Below are 13,522 nucleotides of genomic sequence, written 5' to 3' on the forward strand. Positions count from 1 at the left end.
GTTACACCCAAACCACACCTATGAATAATGAAGATATTTCAGACCAACCCCTTTTAAACTTGCGTCGGGCGCAAGAGTCATTTATCCCGCCGGTAAAATAGCAACAGCGCCCAAGACCCGCCCACAAAGTTACTTGCGCTCCGCGCTTGATACTTGCGTTTCAGATCGTTAAAATAGGGCCCCTAGTCTAAAGTCATGTGGCGCGTTGCGCGTTGTTCTTAATGCTATTTTAAGCGCGCATGCTTGGCCATAATGTAGCGGGTGCACAACGCGCATACACTTTGATTCTCTCATCAACACAGATGCAGCAGTTTTTATTTTTGCAAATCATACATTATAACAAGGAAAAATATTAACAAATGAGGGAAATCATTGTGGTGTCCATGAAGATGTAAAAAAAATGTAGGCCTAAATCTAGCTTACACATTTACCCAAATTGTTCAGGCTAATTGTAGTAATGACGGATCAGACCTGTTTGCCCAATAGTGGCAAGACACATATGTGAAATCTGGTGATGCAGAATTTAAAATAAAAACTATTGATATGTAAAATATTCAACTGTATCTTGTAGAATACACTCTAATAAATAATTTTGTAATTAAAATGTGTGCTTGTGTGTGTAGTTTTAAATATTGTGTTTCATCTAATGTTACAGTAGCCTATATGACCATGATTGACTATGGACTATAGGCATAGGGCTCCACTTAGGACAAGATAAGAGCAAGAGCATGAGTGAAGTGCAGCCTTAAACTGATTGGTAAACTGCACTGTGTTTTATACCTCTTAAAGGATTAGTTCACTTAAAAAAAAAAATTAATAATAAAAAAAAAAAAAAATTACTCACCCTGATGTCATCAAAGATATCCATGTCTTTCTTTCTTAAGTCGAAAATAAATTAAGGTTTTTGAGGAAAACAATCCAGGATTTTTCTACTCAGAATGGACTTCAATGGTAACCAAATATTCAAATGTTCAAAGAAGGTTCAAATGTCCGTCTCAATGCAGCTTCAAAGTCTCGTGAATCTAGCGAAACGATCGGTCATTTAAAAAAAAAAAAAATATATATATATATATATATATATATATACATTTGAAACTTTTGAAACTTCTTTGAACATTTGAATAGTTGGTTGCCATTGAAGTCCATTCTGTGTATAAACAATTTAAGAAAGAGAGACATGGATATATTGGATGAGGGTGAGTATATTGGATCAGGGTGAGTTTGAAAGTGAACTAATACTTTAAGATATATGCTGGACATGAATATTAAATTAGCATTATTTTCCTATGTTTTTACATCATGAAAATCTATATGGCTTTTGTATGTAGGACATACAGTATAGGCCTATATGACATATATGATTAAAAATACATTAATATTATGCAATTTATATATGTGGATTTTGCAGCATATATGTCCCTTACAATATTCTGTTGGAACATATAATCACAGGTGTTTTTAGCAAACCTTTTCCATATGGACAGGGCCAGGCCACAGTGTATATAGCCATTATAATAGTGTATGTGAATAGAAATTAAAGAGACCACTCACCATTTCTCCACTGTAACAATTCTACGCTGAGTCCAGAACACAACTGTACAGCACAAACGGTTTGCTAACAAATACTTCAGTATCCACGTTTTTCCAGTGTTGAGAAACAGAAACTATAATGTTCCCCAGGTGACCGACATGCAAACTGTTTTCTCAACCTGCTCAACATTTTGAATTCACAATGAGCTAACATATTACTCACACTGTGAGTATCACATTATGAGAATCGTGTGATGTCACTGCTCAACATTTTGAATTCACAATGAGCTCACTTATTACTCACACTGTATCACAGTAGAATCGTTTGAATTCACAATGAGCTCACTACTCACACTGAGTTTTACAGTATGAGAATCGTTTGAATTCTCAATGAATTCACTGTGAGTATCACAGTATGATAATCGTGTGACGTCACTGTGATCATCGAATGATCTCACGTGTTGACTGGGTACATTTTATCCCTCAGTAAGCAGGCTGAGTGTGTCTCTTTATATGCCACAGAGCTATAGGGGATTTCAGTTTCAAAAGAGAAAGAGAGAGCGAGTGAGAGAGAGAGAGAAGAATGGTCACATGATGGGCTGCCTGCCTCTCTGTCTCATTGAATCAGGCGAGTATCTTAGTGCCCCAAATGCATCCTCTCTTACAATGAAAGTTTTCACTGCAGAGATAAAACAGAAAGCCGAAAGAGCAGAGAGCTCCCGGGGCTTACACTTACTTGCATTACTTTCTCTATATACACTGGCCACTTGCACAGAGACATAATGGCATGTAATTTTTTATCAACATCAGCTCATCTAAATAAAGTTTTAGGATTTTTAAACAAAAATTAAAACAAAGCAATGTATACGGAATTGTTTAATACATTCCTGGTCACTTAATCAAGTAAATTAGCTGATCATGTACAGATGGTCAGATGTTCTTCCATTGAATCTCAAGATGCTGTTGGATTATCTCAGTTCATGCTGGAGAACATAATCAACACAAACTTGTCATTAAAACAAAAGTGAGACAAAACCAAATATTAAGAAATTCAGAAGTTAATTGTACTTTTCTCAAATCAACTTTTCACTCAAATTGTTATGATTATATTAAGTTATATTAAATTTGGATTGAGATCTTGGGAATTTGGAGGTCATGGCAACATTTTCACTTGAACTCTTCATCATGTTCCTCAAACCATTCCAGAACAATGTGTGCAGTGTGACAGGGTGCATTATCCTGCTGAAAGAGGCCACTTCCACCAGGTAAAACTATTGTTATGAAGAGCTGTACCTGGTCTCCAACAAGGTGTAGGTGGCAACAAGTAGGTGGCATGTGTGGCAAATTTACGTCCACACGAATGGCAGGACCCAGGGTTTCCCAGCAGAACATTGCCAAGAGCATCACACTCCCTCCACCGGCTTGGCGTCGTCCTACAGTGCATCCTGGCACCATCACTTACCCAGGTAAACAGTGCACGTGCACGGCCGTCCACGTGATGTAATGGAAAAAGGGACTCAGACCAGGCGAACTTCTTCCAGTTGCTTCAAGGTCCAGTTCCTATGCTTGCATTCGATAGTGGATGGGGTCATCATAAGCACTCTGATTGACCTGCGACTATGAAGCCTCATACACAGCAGAGTGCCATGCTATGTTGTGATGCATTCTTTCCATAACCATCATTAAAATTTTGTGTGACTTGTGCCACAGTAGACCTTCTGTTGGCTCGGACCAGATGGAAAAGCCTCCGTGCATCGATGAGCCTTGGGCGTTGGGCGTCCCTGGTTTGTAGTTTGTCCCTTCACGGACCACTGTTGGTAAATTCTCACCACTGTTGACCGAGAGCAACCCACAAGCCTTGCCGTTTCAGACCCAGTCGCCTTGCCATAACTTTTTGGCCGTTTTCACTTTTAAAGGATCTTTATTCCATTTCTCCTGCATCCAACACACTGATTACGAGAACTGATTGTTTGCTTATCATCTAATCTACCCAGACCTTAAAATATGGCCTTGTTAGGAGATAGGATATGATCAACGAAATATACTGTATATATATATATTTTTTTTTCCTTCAAGTCCTCTCAATACCTTAAAATGATAATAAAATAATATAATTCTCAATTATCAGTAGTTTTCATTAGCTTAAAAAAAAAAACCTTTATATTTAAAGTGAATGGTTCAGTCATGAACTTTTTTTAAAATCTCATACCATCTAAATAAACCCAGGGATATTCTCAATGAATAGTTGCATTAGTCTTATCCCGGCCTTAAAGCCTGCTTTGATTTGTTTAAGGTTTTGACCGACACATGGTTGACCGTTGATCATGTTGTTCATTTGCATAACTTTTCTATTGAATCTGTCTGACCAGCATAGTTCCTCTGATGATGGTTGATCATGGAGGTCTCTAGTGGCATCACCAGCATCCAGGTCTTAAGGAAATGCCTTGCGTAGAAAGCACAAGTGGCTCCCCTTGACTCGTTTCTCTTTGTTACTGTGAGGCGCTGAGCCGCTGTTGGAGGTGCCACTCAGTCCTGTGTCCGTCTTTCTACATCACAGCTCCTGTTGATGTACTCTGATAGGGTGAGCAACAGGCTGATAGCACACCTGCCTTTGCTCTCTTATCAGTGAGGGAACTGAGAGTCAGCTGAGTGGATGGAAGAGTGGGAAAAGCTATTGTTCTGACGATCTGAATGGCACAGTCCAGCACAAAACTCTGATTAAGAACATGTTTCACAGTCTGTCACGGTGCTCTTTAATCAGATGTGCTCAGTATTTGTAAACAGAGCTAACGAGTCATGGGCTTAAGAGTGTATTGCCTCACTCACAAATTTTGATAAGGAATTAATACATGACTAGTGGCAAATAAACAGGGTAACGATGAAGCCACAGGGGTCAAGGTTTGGCTGGTTAGCATGGTCCCCGCTGTAGATGCCGTATAACTACAACACTTTACTCAATCGTTCTCTAAGTTTGAATCTAAATTTGCGGAGCTGGGCTGTTTTGAACCATTTGGGGAGAAGTGCCTTGCAAACCAATGACTCGGATGCGAAGAACTACAAGAAGCATGAGTTGAAACTTAAGAATAAATATCTTCATAAACTGACTGCTAGAATTTATACTGATTATTTGATGAACAGAAAGCTTGAATGCAGCTATATTTGAAATTGTCTTTTGTAACATTATTAATGTTAGTTAATGTCTAGGGGCGGGTTTCCCGGACAGAGATTAAACCCAGTCCTAGACTTAAATGGCCTTTTAAACCAGATTAACAAAAATCTGCTTTCTCTGTCATGGGGCAGGTTTAACTTCAGTTTAATGTTGTGATTAAAGAAGACACATGGATTACTTGGACTATATCAGATCCACATACACACACACAAACACACACACACACACACACACACACACACACACACGCGCGCGTTGTGTTTTCATGTTTCATGGGGATGTTGGCAGCAGTTTTTTTTGTGTGTGGTTTATTTTTATATTCTTCCATAACACCTGTATTGAATAACTGTCAAACCACAGATTTCACAAACAGTTAGGTAATAAAGCTGATGATTTAATCTTACCTGAAGTTGTTCTATTGTTCTTGTAGATGTGTGTTCATTTTTCCTTTGCATTTAATTAATTACAAATTCCCAGGTATTCCTTTTCTTTGATTGCACATCTGATGTGTGCAGTTTTTCTTTGCTATTTGCTGTAAAAGCGTTTTCTTTTGTTCAGTAAAGTTTTTTTGATTGCAGCAATTTTACGATTTTCTTGGTTCATTCCATGTTTTAGGCAGCCTCAATTGTACTAATCTGTGTTTCAGACATCAAATTTTAAGTCATGATTAACTATTCTAGATTAAGGCCTACTGTCTTATTTAAACCTTGACCGGGAAACCGCCCATTAGTGTTTAAGACCAAGTCTGGTTGTTTCTGTTGAAATAAAGAAAGATACTTCACACAGTAATGACTTATAATTGTTGAATTTCTTCATGGAATCATTGAATTTCCTTTTTTTTTTTTTTTTTTTAAGAATGTCCTTCTGAATCTAATATATGTTGGTGTCCTTCATAACAGCAAGACTTCAAGAATGAGGGATTTTAATCATAATTGCATGTAATTTTTATGACATTATCTACTTTAAATGACATATTTGAGTAGTTCACTGATGGACTAATCATTCTGTGTGATAACAGTAATTCCCCCCTTTTTAATTTTCACTTCACCGGTCACCACAGATATAGTAATATCGACATTTCAATGCCAACAGACCTCTGGCTTATAAAGGTTTTTAGATTTAATTTCTTCAGGGGCAAAAGGAATTCTTCTGTGTTTAAGGGTGATGTTCAAAGCCACAGTGTTTTAGTGTCTTTACTGCCTGCATGACAGAACAATTTTTCTGAGGTGAGCTGACTCTGTCTGAGCTTGCATGCACAATTGCACAAGTGTAGACCTTTGGACATGACACCTCACATGTGATTATTATAACCAACCTGACGCCGAGGCCTCTCCATTTTTAGATACTTAAAACAGTCTCAATCCAGCTGGTAGGAGAGTTTTCTTCATTATCAGCAGGTCAGAGCAAACATGCTTTTGTATGACTGATAATGTTCAAGTTATAACCCGTATGTCTATAATCACTCTTATGAAAAACTTCTATATAGAACCTCAAATGGTTCTATCAGGTGTTTCATTTATAGAACCTATTTAACCTTTACCTCCTCCTGTAAATCACCTCCTGTACCCTCGTTCACTATTCCCAACATTATTCCACTAATATTGCCAGAAGAGCTGTGGACGAGATGCAGGAATTAAAACAAAAAACAAACATTTTTAACTGTCTTTGTTGTGTAATGTTGCTGTTTGAGCATGAAAAAGGTCTGCAATGTTACAAAGCACAAATTCCACTACAAAGGGAGGTATTCTCTATATCAGTAAGCAATGTTTCTGGACTCCCTGAAACGCCTCGATGGTAGTCTTGAGTTTTCTTCTGGAGAACTTTTATATGGAGAATAAAAGGGACAAAGCCTGGTTGAGTTGCCTTAGTAATGTGTTGCATTCTCGTATAGCTAGACCTTCAGACAGATGGCAGAAGGTCTGGACTCCATAGCACCTTTTATTAGCCAAGGACCGCCCAGAGGCCGTTTGATTGACATTTAAGGCAACCAATTACAGTTCATTTTGTTTAACATCATGTTTAGAGGCGTGGAAATGTCGATGTCCCTACAATAACAGACCAGTGAGTAAAATTTTTGAATGTATTTAAAAAAAATCTAAATTGTAAACTTCACATTGAAAATCCAGCGTTTAGTTGATCATGATATGGCTCATTGTCACAGTTGTAAACACAGGGGGCCCTATTTTAACGATCTGAAACGCAAGTGTCAAAGCGCAAAGCGCAAGTAACTTTGTGGGCGGATCCCGGCGCTGTTGCTATTTTCCCGGCGGGATAAATGCCTCTTGCGCCTGGCGCAAATCTAAAAGGGGTTGGTCTGAAATAGCTTCATTATTCATAGGTGTGGTTTGGGCGTAACGTGAAATAAACCAATCAGAGCGTCATCTCACATTCCCTTTAAGAGCAGGTGCGCTTGTTCTAAAGCGGATTCCTATTATAACGGCGGATTTGCCAGGCGCGCACCAGGAGCGGTTCACAGCCGAGGTGAGCAACGTTCTCGTCAGGGCCGTAAAACACAGAGAAGTGACATTGGGAATGGAGAAACCCACCCAAATTAACTTCTGTTAAACAGGCGTATGATAATTTGGTTAAATGTGTAAGCTACATGTATGCTTTTATAATAAATTGTCTGTCTATCTATCTATCTATCTATCTATCTATCTATCTATCTATCTATCTATCTATCTATCTATCTATCTATCTATCTATCTATCTATCGTAATAATGTATGATTTGCAAAAATGAAAACTGCTGCTTAGATGAGAGAATCAACATGTATGCGCGTTGTGCACACGCTACATTGATTATGGCCAAGCATGCGCCCTTAAAATAGCATAATGAACAACGCGCAACGCGCCACTGACTTTAGACTAGTTTTTTTTTCAGGTCAGTGGCGCAATTGTTTTATAGAACAGCAAAATAGCATGAGGGAAAGTTTGCGCCGGAACACGCCTCCTCTTTACGCTGAACCGCCCCAGGGAGCGCAAGTGTATTTCTTAGTTAACCGACGTGTGTCTGTGGAGGGAAAAGTCCGCTTTGCGCGGGTGCAAAATAGGAATGATACATGCGTCAGTGTACAAAGTCATTTGCGCCGAGTGCAAGATAGGGCCCATTGACTTTCTTCTTCCATGAGGGGGTTTGACATAACAAGTCACAAACGTGACACACACATCTCCCGGAAATCCTGTAGAATTCTACCAATCAGATGACGACTTCGAAACTCCTGAAGTGTTTTCAATTTTGTGTGCCATATGCATCAGACGTTCAGCCAACGGTGTGGGCATGATGCAGCTGGAGCTGAGACTAAATGTGTTGAAACTCACAGTTCTCTTACGAGAGTGTCTCTCGTACTGCGTAATAGCTTTACGCTATGGGGAAAACCTCTTTTCCACGAGATATTGAAGCCAAAAATTATCCTTAATTTTTTATTAATGTAAAACGCTTTGCAGCAGCAAGCAAACATAGGCGAGACAGCTCGCACGCCTATTGGCTGTTCTTGCGGCAAATGCAGCAGCCTATCGAGAGAGACTCTGCGTGACGTAATGACCAATGGGGGCAATTCGCGCCCATATCGTCACGTCCCGGCAGAAAAGGCGTGGTCTCGCCCTATAAATAAGCTCGGTAGGCTGGTACAAGTTGATTTTCATCTCTTCAGCGAAGCGTACGCATCGCTGGATCCGGAGTGAGAAGCCGCGCCGTCGACGCAAGCCTTTCAGCGGGATGAGCTTCTGGAGTCGCTGGCCTCGCCGCCTTCAACTGTTCTCTTCTGGCATCTGATAGCGAGGATTGGGCGAGCTCCGTGGACCTCCCCTCCGCTAGCGTTTCCCGCCAATCCACTGGGAAGAGAGCCGGCATTGAGACTGAGCTGATGCGTCTGCTCTCTCAAGCCGTGGAAAGCATCGGCCTCGTCTGGGAGGCGCCCGCGCAACCGCCGCGCAACAGACTGGACGGACGCTTTCTCGGAAAAGACGAAGCTCCGTCAAAGTCAAGGCCCGCGCCCTTCCTCCCTGAACTACACGAGGAAGTGACTAAGTCGTGGAACGCCCCCTTCTCCGCCAGGCTGGGTACCTCTGCCTCTGCTGCATTCTCCACGGTGGATGGTGCGAAGGACAGAGGGTACCTCTCCGTTCCTCCTGTGGAACCAGCTGTAGCGTCTCATCTCTGCCCGCCCTCTGCTGGACGGCGTGCTCAGACGACGCTCCCATCTAAAGCCTGCCGAGTGACGTCAGCCATGCACGGGCGCGCTTACACCGCCGCCGGGCAAGCAGTTTCAGCGCTGCACACTATGGCTATCCTGCAGATCTTCCAGGTCGACCTTCTCCTTAAACTGGACGAGGAAGGGCCCGAAGCGATCTGCGTGGCGGACCTGAGAAGCGCTACAGACCTCGCTCTACGCGCTGCTAAAGCCGCTGCACAGGCCATAGGACGGAATATGGCCTCTCTCACCGTGGCTGAGAGACACTTATGGCTGACGCTGTCCGAGATGACGGAAGCCGAGCGCTCTGTGTTCCTCGACGCGCCCATTTCGTCAGCGGGCCTCTTCGGATCTGCCGTCAAGGATTTCGCGGACAGATTCATGGAAGTGCAGAAGACTTCGCAGGCTATGAAGCACTTCCTTCCGAAGCGCTCGAGCTCCGCGGCAGGCCGCTCAAAATAGCCGTCTGCTCGCAGCTCTCGGCCGCAACCTGCACCGCCCGCCGCTTCACAGCGCCGCCAGGCCCGAGACCAAAAACCTCGCTCTCGCTCTGCTGGACGCCACCCCCCTCAGCGCGGGCCCCGGCCGAGGATTGAGATCAAGCCCGAGGCCTCAAAGCCTTCCTAGCCACTCTAGGAAAGCGACGGTGTTCAGATCCCGCTGCGGCCGGATTTCCACCAAAACTCCTCGCTCGGTCAGTTCCAAGCATTGTGACTGTCCCAGTGTATTTCGCAGTGAGCTAGCCGGTGTCTCAGCCCGCTTGCCTGCGCACAAAAGCCGTTTTTACGGCTACCCAGATAAATCCAATAAAGAGTGCATTTTCTGGTGTTCCGGCCACGGCCGATGGTGTTATGAGTGTTGTAAGAATGCCCACGCCCCAGTGCCCATTCCCACACCCAGACACAGCCCGCCACGGTGCAGGGCTAGCACAAATAAAATCGACTCAGGTCGATTGTGCAGACAATGTAGTGAACGCGCCCATGTCACAATGCCCGCTTACACTGCACGCTGTGTGTCCCTTGGTTTCTGTAAAAACGAAACCAACACACATTCAGTCGGCTCTAACCGACAGTGTTTTCAGTGTAGTAAATGTGCCCGCAGTCCCGCACCCACATTCTCTCACAGACACACCGAATCCTACGGGATCCGCCCCGTTCACTTTCTCTGCACAATCTGCCATAGAGAAGCTGAGCGCGGCCGGGCTGCCCGCTGTGATCAGTGCGCCCCCGCCTCAAACGCTGTAAACACGGTGTTGTGTTCCCGGTATACCAGGGCTCTCGAGCTGCCGTTTTGCCGCGGCCAGAGCCCGGATTTCATTCTGCCTCTAGCTATTCACGCAGATGCGTGGTCAAAGCTTCCCGGGGTATCAGAATGGGTGCTGAACACTATAAAGAGAGGCTATTCGCTACAATTCGCTCGACGCCCTCGCCGTTATACTGCGCGTGTCGAAACTACAGTGAAAAACGAAGTGTCTCATCTACTTCGTGCCGAGATAGCGAAACTACTGAGCAAAGGGGCTATAGAACCTTTATCTCAGGCTCAGAGCGAAGGGGGCCTATACAGCAGATATTTTCTGGTACCGAAAAAAGATGGGGGTCTCAGACCCATTTTAGATCTGCGACAGCTGAACAGAGCGCTTGTGAAGCGCCAGTTCAGAATGCTTACAACCAGGAAAATTCTCGCGAAAGTGCGCCACGGGGACTGGTTTATGTCAATAGATCTGAAAGACGTCTATTTCCAAATACAAATAGCGTCCCATCACAGGCGAGTCTTGAGATTCGCCTTCGAGGGCCAGGCATATCAATACACAGTCCTGCCGTTCGGCCTGTCTCTAGCACCTCTTACATTCACGAAGTGCATGGATGCGGCGCTCGCACCCCTGAGACTTCAGGGCATGCGAGTCCTGAACTACTTGGACGATTGGCTGATTCTAGCTCGATCACGATCGGAGCTCATAGAACACAGGGCCGCATTACTCGAGCACCTCGAGGAGCTGGGCCTCACAGTCAATTGGGCGAAAAGCTCATTGTCTCCCAGTCAAAAAATTTCCTTTCGGGGAACAGTGTTAGACTCGCTATCCATGACGGCACGCCTGTCACCGGAGCGCGGACTAAATATTCAGCACGTCGCGAAATCCTTCCGCCACGGCTCGATAGTTTCGCTCAAAAGGTTTCAGAAAATGCTGGGTCTAATGGCCTCAGCAGCCTCTGTACTCCAGCTGGGCTTGCTTCGCATGCGCCCACTGCAGATGTGGCTGAAAGCGCGGGTTCCACCCAGGGCATGGACAGCGGGTCTGTTTCGCCTCAGGGTCGACCTACAGTGCGTTTCAGCTCTGGAACCTTGGAAAATAACCGACTGGTATCAGTCAGGTGTGAGTCTGGGGACCACTTCGAGTGTGAAGGTGGTGTCTACGGACGCCTCCACCTCGGGGTGGGGAGCGCTGCTCGAGGGCAGACCGCTAGCTGGCCTGTGGTCAGAACGGGAAAAGCTCCTTCACATAAACTGTTTGGAGATGATAGCAGTCGACAAAGCGCTACGGCGCTTCTGTCCCCAGGAAACAGGCCACCACGTCTTGGTCCGGTCGGACAACATGTCAGTGGTGGCATACATAAATCGCCAGGGCGGCGTCAGGTCACGAAACCTTCACAGGCTGACGGAACGCCTCCTGGTCTGGGCTCAGCACAACCTGCTCTCACTAAGAGCAGCGCACGTGCCTGGTCACCTGAACGTGGGACCAGACAGACTGTCCAGAAACAATGTCCCAGCAGGGGAATGGTCGCTGCACCCGCAGACGGTCCAGCTGCTGTAGAAAACGTTCGGCAGAGCACAGGTGGACCTATTCGCGTCCCACGAAAACGCTCATTGCCCGAGGTTTTTCTCGAAAAGCAAGGACGCGCTGGCTCATGTTTGGCCCCGCTGTCCCCTATATGCTTTTCCTCCCGTCTCGCTCCTGCCTCAAGTGTTGGAACGAATCAGGGAAAACGGATGCCTAGTGCTGCTCGTGGCGCCGCTCTGGACAAACCAGACGTGGTTCCCTGCCCTGATGCAGCTGACCAGCACTGCCCCATGGCCTGTACCATTGAGGAGAGACCTCCTCTCTCAGGCGGAGGGCTTGATTTGGCATCCTCGCCTGGAGCTATGGTCCCTGCACGCATGGGCCATCAACAGGTACCCGCTAGCCTCCCAGAGGGAGTGTTAAACACTAACGCGCAGGCTAGAGCTCCGTCTACCAGGCGGCTCTACTCCTCAAAATGGTCTGTGTTCTCTGCGTGGTGTCAAGCCCAGAGCTTTTCACCTGTGGACTGCGGGGTTTCGGAAGTGCTTTCCTTCCTTCAAGAGCTACTGGATAAGGGCAGGACCCCATCCACACTCAAAGTATACGTGGCGGCCATAGCAACGTTTGCAAAACCGGTGTCTGGCCAGTCGCTGGGGAAGAACGACTTAGTCGTGCGTTTCCTTAGGGGAGCTCGGAGGCTAAACCCTCCCAGGCCCCCTTCAGTCCCGACGTGGGACCTTTCCACGGTCCTGGAGGCCATGAAAGGCTCCCCGTTCGAGCCAATCCAGCTGTCGGACATGAAACATCTGTCTTTCAAAACAGTGTTTCTCACGGCTCTCGCTTCAGTGAAGCGCATAGGGGACTTGCAGGCGCTTTCAGTAAGCGCGTCATGTATGGAGTTTGGGCCTAATGACTCGAAAGTCATTCTCAAACCTAAGCACGGGTACGTACCGAAATCCCTCAATACACCGTTTAGGGCCCAGGTAATTTCCCTGTCTGCCCTTCCGGTTCTCAATGAGGAGAAAGACGTGAGTCTCCTTTGCCCCGTCAGGGCATTAAGAGCTTATGTGTCGCTCGTCTGGTATCAGGCAGACTGAGCAGCTTTTCGTTTTGTTTGGCGGGCGTTCCAAGGGACTTGCCGCCTCAAATCAGAGCCTATCCAGATGGATAGTGGATGCCATTACGCTCGCTTACACTGCAAAGGGCCTGCAGTGCCCCTTGGGTGTCAGAGCGCACTCCACGAGAGGCGTGGCCTCTTCGTGGGCATGGTCTAGCGGGGTTACCTTGCAAGATATCTGTATGGCCGCGGGCTGGGCCTCGCCGTCTACATTTATACAATACCTGGAGGTACCCGCCTTACAAGCTAAGCTTTTGGCAGTCTAGAATTCAGTGATATCTGCCCCGCTGTGCGGCCCAGATACTGAGTTTACTGCAGCCCCATGAGTGTTGAAACACGTATGGCCACCCAGATCAGGCTGAAAGCTTTCACCCTGGCTGCCCGTTTAATTGTCATATGATTAGCCCCTCTGGGTGCTATTTTATAAGGAATGATGCTTCCAGCCTCTCTTCCTCCACTCTATGTGAGTTTATGGTGATTATGCACTATATGAGCCCCGGGTTTCGGCCCCTGGGACTTTGGTGTTGGATCCCTGTACGCACGGCGTGTTGCATTGTGTTCCCCATAGCGTAAAGCTATTACGCAGTACGAGAGATACTCTCGTAAGAGAACGTACTCGGTTACTAACGTAACCTCGGTTCTCTCTAGAGAGGGAACGAGTACTGCGTATCTTGCTGTGCTTGGAATACGCTCTGGTTCGCTTCGGCGATGAAAACCAGCTTGTATCAGCCTACCGAG

Source organism: Rhinichthys klamathensis, unplaced genomic scaffold (assembly GCF_029890125.1).
Source record: "Rhinichthys klamathensis goyatoka isolate OS25496 unplaced genomic scaffold, OSU_Roscu_1.1 h1tg000402l_1, whole genome shotgun sequence".
Classification (NCBI taxonomy): domain Eukaryota; kingdom Metazoa; phylum Chordata; class Actinopteri; order Cypriniformes; family Leuciscidae; genus Rhinichthys; species Rhinichthys klamathensis.